The following is a 12,286-nucleotide window of genomic DNA, read 5'->3' on the forward strand; positions in this document are numbered from 1 at the left end:
GTTGTGAGTAATGCTTCAGTGATCATGACAGTACTATATCTTCATGAATAAGTGTTTTTGAATTTTCAGGTAGACATGCAGGAGACAGATTGATTAAGAGGATAAAGGGGGTCAAATATATGGTGACTGAAGGAGAGTACACTTTGGGTTGTGAGCACACAAATCAATATACAGATGATGTATTACAGAATTATGTACCTGAGACATACATACGTACATACATATATATATGCATATACATATAAAAATATTATTAACCAATGTTACCCCAATAAATTTAATTATAATAAGAATAAAATTCAAAAAAGTTATAAATTTCAGGGCTACCAATGTTTTCTTAATATAAAATAAAATGAACATTCATGTCTGTATCTCTATTTCGATGAAAATTTAACTAGAAATCTACTTTCTAATTGAGGGCCTCCATAGTGTTACATTATGCTTTTAAAGTCTGTAGTTAAGTATGAAGTATGACACATTTAGAAGAATGACAATATTTTATAATAGGAAAAATAAAGTCCATTTTGCAGTTAAGCCTGTAAAAATGAATTCTGTATTTGGGAATGAATCATATTCAAAATATTGAACAGCACATTCCACCTTATGCTTATGCTGTAGGCCATGTTAAGGAGAAGTTAGGTGACAAGTTTGACTTTTGAGTTAGGAAGCAGAAGTTTAAGAAACTTATATAACTTATTCAGAACATGCGTGGATGAATGACAGCCGTGTAGACCAGCTACCTTGACAATCATTACAAGTATATGTCCAATATGCTGTATCCTGTCATTACCAAAGGGAAATGTGCATATATACATACACATGTGAACACACATGTAGGCATGCATACAAACACACACATGCATGCATATATGTATACATGCATGTATGTATTTTAAAAAGAATGACAGTGAATGGAGTTAAACAGAGGAGGAAGAATTTTAGGCTTCTGCAATAGGGGAAGGGATTGAACTCAATGTCACTGAAAGGAAAGACAGGTTTTGTAAGCAGTGGATTTTGGCTGACACAACTGTTCCCGGCTGTGCCTCAGTTCTGGTTCTAGGGCAGATCATTTAAACATAAGCTCATGAGCAAGTCATTGGTATGAACTCCTAAGGAGGGCTCTAAAAATATGTACCTGATGAAATTTACAATCCAAAACAATAATCATAAATTCACAGACATCCGCTATATACATGACAAGAAATGAATACCATGTGTTTCAAACAGGAGGACATAATTTGGAGATTTCAGGAAGGAGAGAAAATTTGGTCAAGTTTAAGTCTTTCCATTAACATGAAAATATCCTTATGGATAAGTAAAAACAATATTTATAGATGTAATATGCCCTTTTACTTGAGTGATGTAATATATTTATTTTCATCATAACTTGAAAGAGTAGCAATATAAAACCATGTCGGAGTCTTTGTTTTTTTAGTCATTTAAGTATTTTTTTTCCAGAAAGCCATTTCTACCTTTCTTTAGTCATTTAAGTATTTTTTTTCAAGAAAGCCTTTTCTACCAATTCTGATTGTAATGATCCTTTTTTTAATACAGTGTTCTAAGAACTTAAAATTTTAAGCTACATTGAACTAATAGGATTTTTAAAATATTGTGCTCTTGATACAATCGAAGACCTTCAAAGAGCAACAGATGCAATTTAGTTGGTTCGATCATTGTCTATGAACTGGAATGATGTCTGAATCGTTCTTGCTTCTCATGGTGTGTATACTTATGAAAGACCTTTGTTTACAATTTGACTAGGAAAAATCCCACACTGAATTTTGAAGAAACATACAAATGTCAGCTGATGCACAATCCTAGCCTTTGTCACACGCCTCCCCTGGTATTTCCTCTGTCCAGCCCTCTCATGGTGTCAACCCTGCAGACGACAGGGCTCTCATGTGTCTCTACATCCTCGTGCTTATCAAATTGTCCAGTGACCCCTGCAGCCCTGGACTTTCTTACAATGTGAATATCAGTGTCATCTTCTTTCTGCTGCTCTTCTGTTGTATGTATGGCGTCGACTGGCACAGAGTGGTACCTGACTAGGTGGATTAAATAGAGTCTATTTTGAAGCTTCGAAAGGTATCCTGCTTTTTTAGCAATTACGCTAAATCTTTGGTAATATTTCAACAGCACTTTGCAAAAGTTGAGTCTACAACTCAGGGAAGAACCTAAAGCTTTCTGATGGCATAAAATTATATAGAGATTCTTTCTAAGAGTCCAACTTAAGAGAGCATTTAAGTGTCCTGTAAATAGATTCCCAAATCTGGAATTGGAAAATATTTCCATGAAGTGATGGGTCCAAAGGGATGAAGGAAAACCTGGGAACTGAAAAGGAAATAGAGAAAACAAGGGCAGAGATGGAGATGTCACTTTATGTGTAACAACAGCTTCTGTCTTACAGTCTGTTTGAGGGGGTTTTAGTGTAGTCACCTCACGACTCTAGAGGTGGTTGTTTACATAGTAGATCCGTTTTTTTCCTCCATCATTTGACTTTCACACTATTTTGTCATTGAGTTTAGTGATCCTGTGTGTTTGCTTTAGTGATTGGGCTGGACTAGTTCACTGCCATCTCTGATGGGCCTGCTCCGATCACACTCCGCTGGGGCACCCCTGGGATAGTAGCATCTAGGGGTGGGCTGTCGCGTGCGTGAAGTCCCTTGAAACGGTGAGGTTCTGCCTTCGACCTTTGGCCTGTGTGTGCCGCTGGTGCCGGTCTGGCCTCCGAGGACGCTCGCTCGCAGCGCTGGGAACGCGCGGCCTGCGCGGCCTTCAGGGTACGGCGGCTGCAGCTGCGCTCCCGGACCGCCTTTCCTCCGGTCTCCCCCAGGCTCCAGACGGCTCTGGGACCCGGGCAGCCCGCACCGGCGGCATCCTCCACGGAGGGAGCGTCAGCACCTCCTGGCTGTGCGTGTTGCACGTCGGGCCGGGCTGAGCGTGGTCAGGATCGGAAGCGCCCGCCGACCCTCCAGCGTCTGCGCTGCCCTCAGGCCCACGCTCCCCACTGCTGGGGCTTGCTTAAAAGTGCCCGTTCTGTTCATCTGGTCAGCTGACTTTTTGTGTAGTGAGTCCTCTGTGAAATCTGTTTCCCTTACAGTTTGTACTCTCTAAAGTCCTTGCTCTTTTTTTTTTTTAATCTTTTGTGTAATCCTTTATCCTGGCTTCTTACAGGTCCTCCCTGGGTGACGGGTTAGGATTAAGTGGCCTCAGCCAGCTCGGCCTCCACCCTCTGGCCCCGTGGGTGAGGGGCTGGGGCGCTTTCGGTGGGGGCCGTTTTCGGCGCGTGTTTAAATTTTTAAAAAAACATTAAACTTTCAAATAATTGAATTGATGTGGAAGACAACCTCAAGATAGTCATGGGCGTTCAAATCAAAGGTTTTAAAATGGAAGGAAAAGGACATGGAAATCTTAAAATGAAATCTAAAGTAGAAAAAAAAGTGTCCTAAATTTTTTTTAAAAAACTGAACAAAAGATAATATAAGCAAGAATATAAAGCACAATAGCAAAAAAAAAAAAGCATTGTAAACAGTAGTGAAAAATAACCCAAAGTGAATTTTTATGTTATGATTTTTGAACATTTCTAATAAATATTAATATTTTTATGAATAAATAATTTTCAAATACCTATTTCTAATATTATGTAAAAGAAATTATTTTTCTAATAAGTTAAAAATAAAAATGTCCTCAAATATCCCTCCTTTGACAAGTAACATTAAGAGGCATTAAGAGAGCATCCACAGAAATTAAAATGACATTTGAGATACAATATATCAATACTAATTTATTCTCATGTGATAACCCATGTAAGGAGGTACATTTTTAGGTATATAAAATCTTGGAGGGTATACCTCCTATTTCTCCATCCAAGGAAAAGAATACAAACAAAGAACACTCAAATATGTATTCTCAATTTATAAGAGATCAATATAAATAAATATAATATTTAGAAATTTCCAGTATATAACCACTAATTTTCAACAATGGAATATTAAAAAATGAGTTTTGGTACACAAATTATACGTAGCACATCTGTAAGATGATTATTAATTTCAAATTATTATAAAATAATATTCAATTAATTACAGGCATGATATATTGATAGGTGTAAAGCACACTTCCAAATTGTATTGTGTTTAATCTCAGTTCAATAGTAAAATCTGTAGATGTATAGATTTGTTCTTTGCCCGACTTAGGTGTTTTCTTTATTTTTCATATTGTCTGTTATGTATAGATATTGCCTTTGTTAAGTATAAAAATAAAGTAAATTTCCATTTAAAAGGAAATATCCAAAGAGATGAATAAACTATATTCTGTTAAATACATTAGATTTGAGGAAATCTTCAAAAGAGAATCTAAACAAAACAAGCTCTTTAATTTTATTTTCAAATATTTTAAGTGCTTTGTAGGATGAAGATGTTTTCAGATTTACATATTTTAATTTCCTGGGTATTGCAGTCTGTCAACTTACTTGCCAACTTACATAGATGCCCATACATTACATTGTGTTCCTCTAAATTTTATTTTCTCCAATTTGTATTGAATCACAAATCAAAAAGTTTGCAACATAGTTTTGATTAATTTAAGACTCAGCAGAAGCTGTTTCCCGTTTTACGTCTGACAATAATTTAGCATACTATAAAGTACTGTGACATTAAGCAACGCTCCCGAACAGAATTCAATTCCAGTAACAAGCGCCATTAGAAAAGCACAGGTACCTACAAATCAACTATTTTGTGGCAGCTTCCTAATTACTGTTCAGGCATAATTGGTGTGATTCCATGCCTTTTATTACGGTGTCTGAATTGTTTGACAAGGCAAGGCAAGGCATCATGTTGGAAAAAGTAGGACGTAAATGCACCTTTAAATTATTAGTATCACAGTCTGTCATGCTGAGGACAGTCATTTATGAAATTTCTGACTGGTGTTTTCTTTGCATGAGTATTTTTAATAGGCCTAATCATCTATTAACCGGTAGTTCAAGGTGAATTTGTGATTTAAAAATGCGTAATAATATTAACAAAGGTTCACCTTTCCTGAAGTACAGCCATTTTCAATGTTATATCCCATTAAGAGGGGCAGACTTTGGGCTTGTGCTGCTAACTCCGAGAGCGTTTGTCTTCCGCCAGGAAAAGCTCCTGTACCTGTGGCAGAAGGGTGACATGCCTGAGGGACAGGTGTGCATTCTCTGAAAATTAACTTGGTACTGAAATTAGCAGAAACTAATATTGAGGAATTTTTACACCACAGAGAACAGATATCTGCTGCAAACTCATTTATAAAATAAGATTCTTCAGTGGATATAAACTACTCTATATAGCCCACTTCCTCTAATAATTTGACACTGTTTTTCTTATTTTTGAAGCAGTTATATCAAACAGAAGTGTGATTACTAATGAAATTATGCATAGCTTGATTTTTAAATGTAAAAATTCAAAGTAATAGTTAATCAATAATTCATACAACTTTAAGCATTCTTTAAATTTCATTTTTGGCCAATTTCAATTTTTAAAAAAACTTGCATTATGTGTCTAGCTTTTGTCCAAAAATATTCAAAATGTCATGCATTGAATAAAATAAAACAATTTCTCAACTTAAGATTCCGATGTGTCCCATTCCCCTTTCATATTTCCCCATTTAAATAGTTATATAATCATAACCCTTCCAAAATAATTATAAATAAGTTTGTTCCAATGTTATTTTAAAATACTTAGTGCTGCAGTCAGCGATTGACTGTTTAAAATAGAATTAACATTACTATGCTAAGTACTCTATTTCATAAAACTTAAGTCGCCATTAATTGAAGATGCATAATTTTGCATGCAAAGCAAGAACAAAAATATGGCTCTAATTAAAATATGATATCAATCAGCATCCTTGGAAAAGACAGAAACCACTGAAATTACTTGAACAGAGAGAATTTAGATGTCATAAAGTTATTAAGTAAGTATAACTTAAATTATCATTGACTCTCATATATGTCAAGAATCAAGAGGGAAATTTTTGGAATTATTAAAATTTAGAAATTTTGACAGGGATGCTCACAGGAGCAGAACTCACGTTTCTGAAGTTTTCTGTGACATGAGATTTTTGATCAGAAGAAAGTTGCAGGTAATACCATGACTGAAAACACGGCATTCCACGCACTGGGGGATGATGGATTCTGGCACAGAGCATCATGGGAAGGGGAAGCAACTCCATCCACAGCACACCTGCCTATTTCAATATAGACAAATCCCTATCTCCTCCACGATGAAAATGGCCCTATGGAACCCACAGTAGCTGTCCCCAAGATACGGTGTCATACTGGGGACTTGCCATTGGTCTCAGCTCTTGATAGATTAGGTACCCACCACGAGCCAGGTAACCCTGGGGAAGGGACGGTTTTGCTATGATTCCATGCGTGGTCTTCATTCTCACCCAGGGCCACTGGGTGCCTGGACTCTCTGAGCAAACATGAAGGAGCCGGTAACAGAGCCTGGCCTACCTACAGAACGCGTGCCGTGTCTTCCTCGTTGTTGGGATCCTGCCCTGGGATGGATGCCCTTTCGTGGGACTCACGTGGATGCAGACACTGGGCTCCCTGCATGTGCAGATGCAGCTGGCCACATAACTCTACTCCAGCTCTCTCAGTCACCAATCAATCAACTCTAATTTTTCCAACCGCAGAACATTGAGCCTAAGAATGAACCTCACAAAAATCTATGTAGATCGTTACTTCTGGCCATTTCTATGTCCAGAAAAAACGGACAGTCAAAGTGCTCCTGACCTGAAGAATGGGCATTGAGGTCACCGTTCTCTCTCAGTGCCACTGCCAAGTCATGCTGCAAAGATCCAGCCACCCCTGTTTTTGGTTAATGCCAGTATGTTTTGATCACCATCTCTGAACTAGACCTGATATTTCTGTTTGTTTTTCCCCACCTGCATCCATTGTTACAAAGAAGGACCCAGGAGGTTCCAGATGAGGACTGAACAGGGACTGGGCAGCAAGAGAGTTTGAACAACCAGGTCATAGAACTGACTTGTGCCCTAGACATTCTAGAGCCCTATCTATTATATACTTTATCCATGGATGATATCATCCTCCCTATGCCCAATATTATAATTTTGTAGGTCAAGTAAATACAGTTTGTGATGGAAGCTCTGGTATCTACCAGTGTTTTTTCAAAAGAAGATATTGGTCTTTGGAAGACAGCATAACTTTGCCCCCCAAATTCTAGTGAAGTATGTGGGGCTCTTCTATGATAACCTATTGACAAAATACTAGTACAACATGATCTGTAAAGCTTTAATATAAAACAGACAGAGGACAGATTTGGAGCTGAGAGACGTAACTTGATAACTGGCCACATATCATCTCATCCGATGTAAGACCATCGTGATTCCAGATAGGATAATTGTGAAACAAAATAAAAGATTGTATTTACTTATTAGCTGGCTTGTTTATTTAATAACTTATTTTAACATGCTCATGAAGTACAATTAACATAAAATAAACTGCATATGTTTCGAGTCCACAGGTGCAAATTTTCTGACATGTTTAGATACCTGCAAAATCATCACAAAAATCACAACGATAAACACAGCCGTCACCCTGGAAAGTGCTCCACCGCTCTAGGACAGAGCCTCCAGTCACCAAGGCACCGTGGGTTTGCTTTCTCTCTGAAGCAATTCATTCTATCCCCTAGGATTTTATGAAGATGATACCATGCAGTGAAATCTACTTGCCTGGCTTCTTTCTCTTAACCGTATTTACTTCTGTTCATGTTTCAACCTGATAAATGTCAATACTTCATTCTTTTTATTGCTAGCAGTATTGAATGTATGGATGCAAGAGTGTACCTATTGCCACTCAACTTTTCAGTGGCATCCAGGTTGCCTAGTGCACGAGTTGCTTTTATCCTCCTGGAAAAATACCTAGGCATGTAATCCCCAAATGTTATACTTTATTTTCATTCAGGCAAAATGTTTGAACTTGGCTTTGAACTTCCTCTTTGATCTAGGAGTTATTTAAAAGTGTGTAATTTAATTTCCATATATTTGGAGCCTTTCTAGTTATCTTATGGTTACTAATTTTTAGTTAAATTTTATTATGCTCTGACAACATAACTTGCATGATTTCTTTTATATTTGCCTTTTTTATTTGGCCAAAAGCATGTTTTATCTCGGTAGGTACTCCAGCCCTCCTTGAAAAGAATGTCCACACTCTGCTCTTGGTTGGCTCCTTCTATCGCTGGAAGTTATGTCAAGTTGGCCGAGAGCATAGTCAGGTCATTGCGTACTTACACATCGTTGGCCTGACGGCTCTACCAGCTGTTGAGGGTAGCACATTGTAATTGCAGATTTGTCTATTTCTCCTTTCATTTCTACTAGTATTTGTTTGACATGCTTCAAATCTCTGTTGGATGCGTGCACTCTGAGGACTGCTGGGTCTTTTTTGAGAATTGCTAGCTTCCTCATTACACAAGATCTGCCCTTCCCACCAATAGTGTTCTTGTTCCAGGTCTGTTTCCTCAGATGTTAATGTAGCCACGCCAGCTTTCTTTTGGTTAGACTTTGTGGTACACCTTTCTGCCTCCATTTACTTTTACTTTCTTACCATCTTTGAAGCATGTTTCTAACAGCACATTAAAATTTACAATCTTGCTAGTTATTTTGTATTTTTCAATTTGTTCTTTGTTTCTATCTTTTCTTTTGTTTATTTCTCCTGGTTAATTGAGCATCATTTTGTGTTTGTTGTTAAGAGAAAATGCCCCCTGTGTCTCTTGCATTTCTGCCTATCTTGTGATCCAAGTGTTCAGCAGCCATCCTTCCTTGCCATCCTTTCAGACGTAGCTGCAGAGCAGGTTGTACTGGGTGGTGGATGTGAGTGTCCTTCTTGGTGGGCACATTATCCAGGACTGACCCGAAGCTTCAGTTACTGCCCTCTGACAGGCAGTGCTCTCTTTTCTCCAAAGCCAGCCTTCTGGAGGCTGCTCTGGGCTCCTCACTAAGTGCCATTTGTCAATTGACTAAAGGAGACCCGTTGTTGGAAGATGGGTCTCTTCCTCTAGAAGACTGGCTCACAGACTTCCCTATGTCTTAGACTCCACTGTAATGAGTGATGTTTATGCACGAAATCCCTCCCTCCTTTCTGGCATTTGGGGTCAGACTTGATGGCAGTATGAAGTACTCAACCCCAAATAAAATCCTTGCATGCTTAATTTCATCTTGGCATCTGATTAAGCAGCTAATCAATAAACGCTTCCACTCCCTCTCTTACTGCTCCCCAGGGCAGTCCTCCTTATTCCTGATAATTTTAAGTTAATGAGTAACACTCTTAATGTCAACATTTGTTCTGTAATATCAATATCCTTATTGACGATCTTGCAATAGCTAACCTCTTAGATCCTCAAATTTCTCTTCTAATTATCTCTCTAACTTCTCTTCTAAATTCTTTTCTGATGATAGTATACCTCAACCACTAATTCTCATTGTCATATAAATATTATAGAACTATTTGTAGCCAATAATTGTAATGCTTCCATGTTTCCATTTCAGATATCCTATTCTCCCTCTGATATAGTTTCATCTGTTACGACTTTTGGATCATACCAAGACCATTTTCCATTGGTTTTATCTCAATTTTACTGGCTACCTACTGGCTTCATGATATCTTTACATCCCAACAGAAATTTTCTGATTCTTTATTTTATTTACTCCCTTGCAGAGAACTTCCAATCTTTGTTTGGTTAACTATAATTGGAATTAAACTACTTTCAGCCTATGTTGTTTTGCACTTGTGCAGTTGGACTTTGTTGGAAAAAATGACAACTGTGTTGACCAATTTCACGTTAATTGGCACGAACCTGAAATATGCCTTGAAAGACCAACGTAAATGGGCACATCTAAGAAAACCTAACAAAAGTAAAGTTAGTATACATAACCAGGAAAAAGGGGTGTGTGGAATGCTGACAAATATTTTAGGGGGCAGCAGTTCTTACCCTCGTGGGCAGCTTTGGGAGGTGATATGAGTGGGACTGGAAACAGGGCTGGCTTTCTAGGAGGTGGTGGCATAGACTTAGGAAGGTGGTGAGAACCCCAAACATCCATCAGGAATGGACCAGGTCCATCCAGAAAAATAAGAGAACAAGTGTAGGACTTGCAAAGGCGATGGGAACTGAATTCACATAGGACCCAGAGTTAAATTCTCCTTTAGAACTAACTGTAAAGTGTCACCTCTGGACTCCCTCTCTACTAAAACTTGTCTCTCATCCATTCATGTTCACTGCTCTATAGGCAGGTTTAATAGCTCACCATTGGTAGCAAAAACACGATTGGACCAGAGTCTAGGTTAAGAGTTAATCGCCATTCATTCATTCATTCACTCATTCATTCACCATGTGTGTATTGAACCACAATCACTTGTGTGGTGCTATGCTACCCTGTTGAATACAAAGGGTGAGGAGAGATTTCTACCCTATTCCTTAGGGAAAGAGAAGCCTACATGCATAAATTCTGGTTCTTATTTAAAACTTGGTGACAATACACCACCTTCTCCTTTGCTAAAAGCCAATTTTGCATAAAAGTGATACAGAAACAGGTTTGGATACACAAGCCATTCATCAACCTATAAACAACACCTTTAACAAAACACAAAACTCCTTTATTTGGAGGCACACATTGCCAAAAATCTTAGAGACCATTACAAGGTTTACGACAGTTTTCACAGCATCCTTCTTGCCTGGCATCTACTTGCGTGCGTTCACTTGGGAAGGAACTGCTGACATGCACGGGAATAGGGCTTCAAACAGTAAAGGACAAGGGGACCGTGTGTGCCTCTTGCTTACCCATCAAGTCACAGTATGTACACATTGAACCCTGCCTCGCTGCTTCCAGGTCCCTACAGGTTCACTTTAAGTTCAAGTGAAACACAAAAAAGCCTGCCTGGCAAATGTTGTGTGAGTAAGCTGTGAAACACTGGTGGTCATGGTGGAGGAAAAAACCCCCGAAAAAACTGGAACAAAGAAGCCGCTGAGATATCTTTATTACACTAAAAAAAGATGGGGGAATGATTTTGCAGAGGTCAGGCTTAATCACCTCACACCTGGGAAAGTCAGTATATGATTTTCAAGGAGATGAATAATACAGATATTTCAAAAATAATTGAAACATTATATTAATGTGGATTCAGCAGAAAGAAATACTTGTGAAATAGAGCTAGACACCCTGAAATGTAGTTTGGATTCTGTAATAAGGTCACATCACACATGTCATTTAAACTCTCTGGTCCAAATATAAGTATCTAAAAATAGAAAGTGATTTTATGTTCTTTGACCGTGTTTCTGTGTTATTCTGTCATTCATTCAATAACTGCGTGAGGCAGAAAAAAAGAAAAGCACGCTTCTCCGTTCAATAATAGTAATAAATGGGCCCATGGGCAGAGCCTGGTAGTTAGGCCTGAAATGATTAGGAAGTTTAGAATAAATTAATTAACTTAATTATCATTCAATAGTATAGCAATCATTCACAACATGGAAATAGTGTTATTAATCTTCATAGTAACTGCATCAGGGAGGCACTGTTTCTCCCCATTTTTCAGATGTGCAAACCAAAGCTAGGGAACACAATAGTTTATTAACTCTGGCACTGGCGATAAAATGCTGATCTGTCTGATCCAAAACCATGGACTTAAACACTACGATATTTTGTAATTTCTGAAGTAAACTTTCAAGATGATAAAAATCTTAAGTGGATTAGAAAAAAAGGAATCTTTTCAATTTGTACAGCTGATCATGAAAAGGTATCAAGGGTATTTTAAATGGATAGTGTTAAGCCACAAATTGGGAAGAGGATTTTAAAGGTAGCACAGCCCTTAGTTTGACATTAAGCTTATCCAGTCAATCTTGATGAGAAAATTATGCCTCGTAAGCCTAACGTAACAAAATATGCTACTACTTCAGTTATGCTGCCGTTGACCTTCACATGTGTTAGAGCACAGTATTGTCTTGCTTCCTAATATTATAAACTCCATGGGGTCATTACCATGTCACATTTATCTCTTTTGCCATGGTCTCTCACAATTTTTGCAACATAGTTCAACAAATATTAACCTAAATCATTCAATAAACTGATAACCATGCATGAAGGAAAATAATGGCATTTTGGTTTACCTCTGATCTGGTTGTAACTTTAAGGACATGTTACTTCTTTAGGAAATAATTCATTCAGACAGAATCATCCATAACTATATTCTAGATCATTGGTACGACCAGGACACTAAATTAGTTCATGTTTGATTAAAAAA

This window comes from Pteronotus mesoamericanus, unplaced genomic scaffold (assembly GCF_021234165.1).
Source record: "Pteronotus mesoamericanus isolate MK-2021 breed Mesoamerican mustached bat unplaced genomic scaffold, CSHL_Meso_final contig_74, whole genome shotgun sequence".
In the NCBI taxonomy this organism is placed as follows: Eukaryota; Metazoa; Chordata; class Mammalia; order Chiroptera; family Mormoopidae; genus Pteronotus; species Pteronotus mesoamericanus.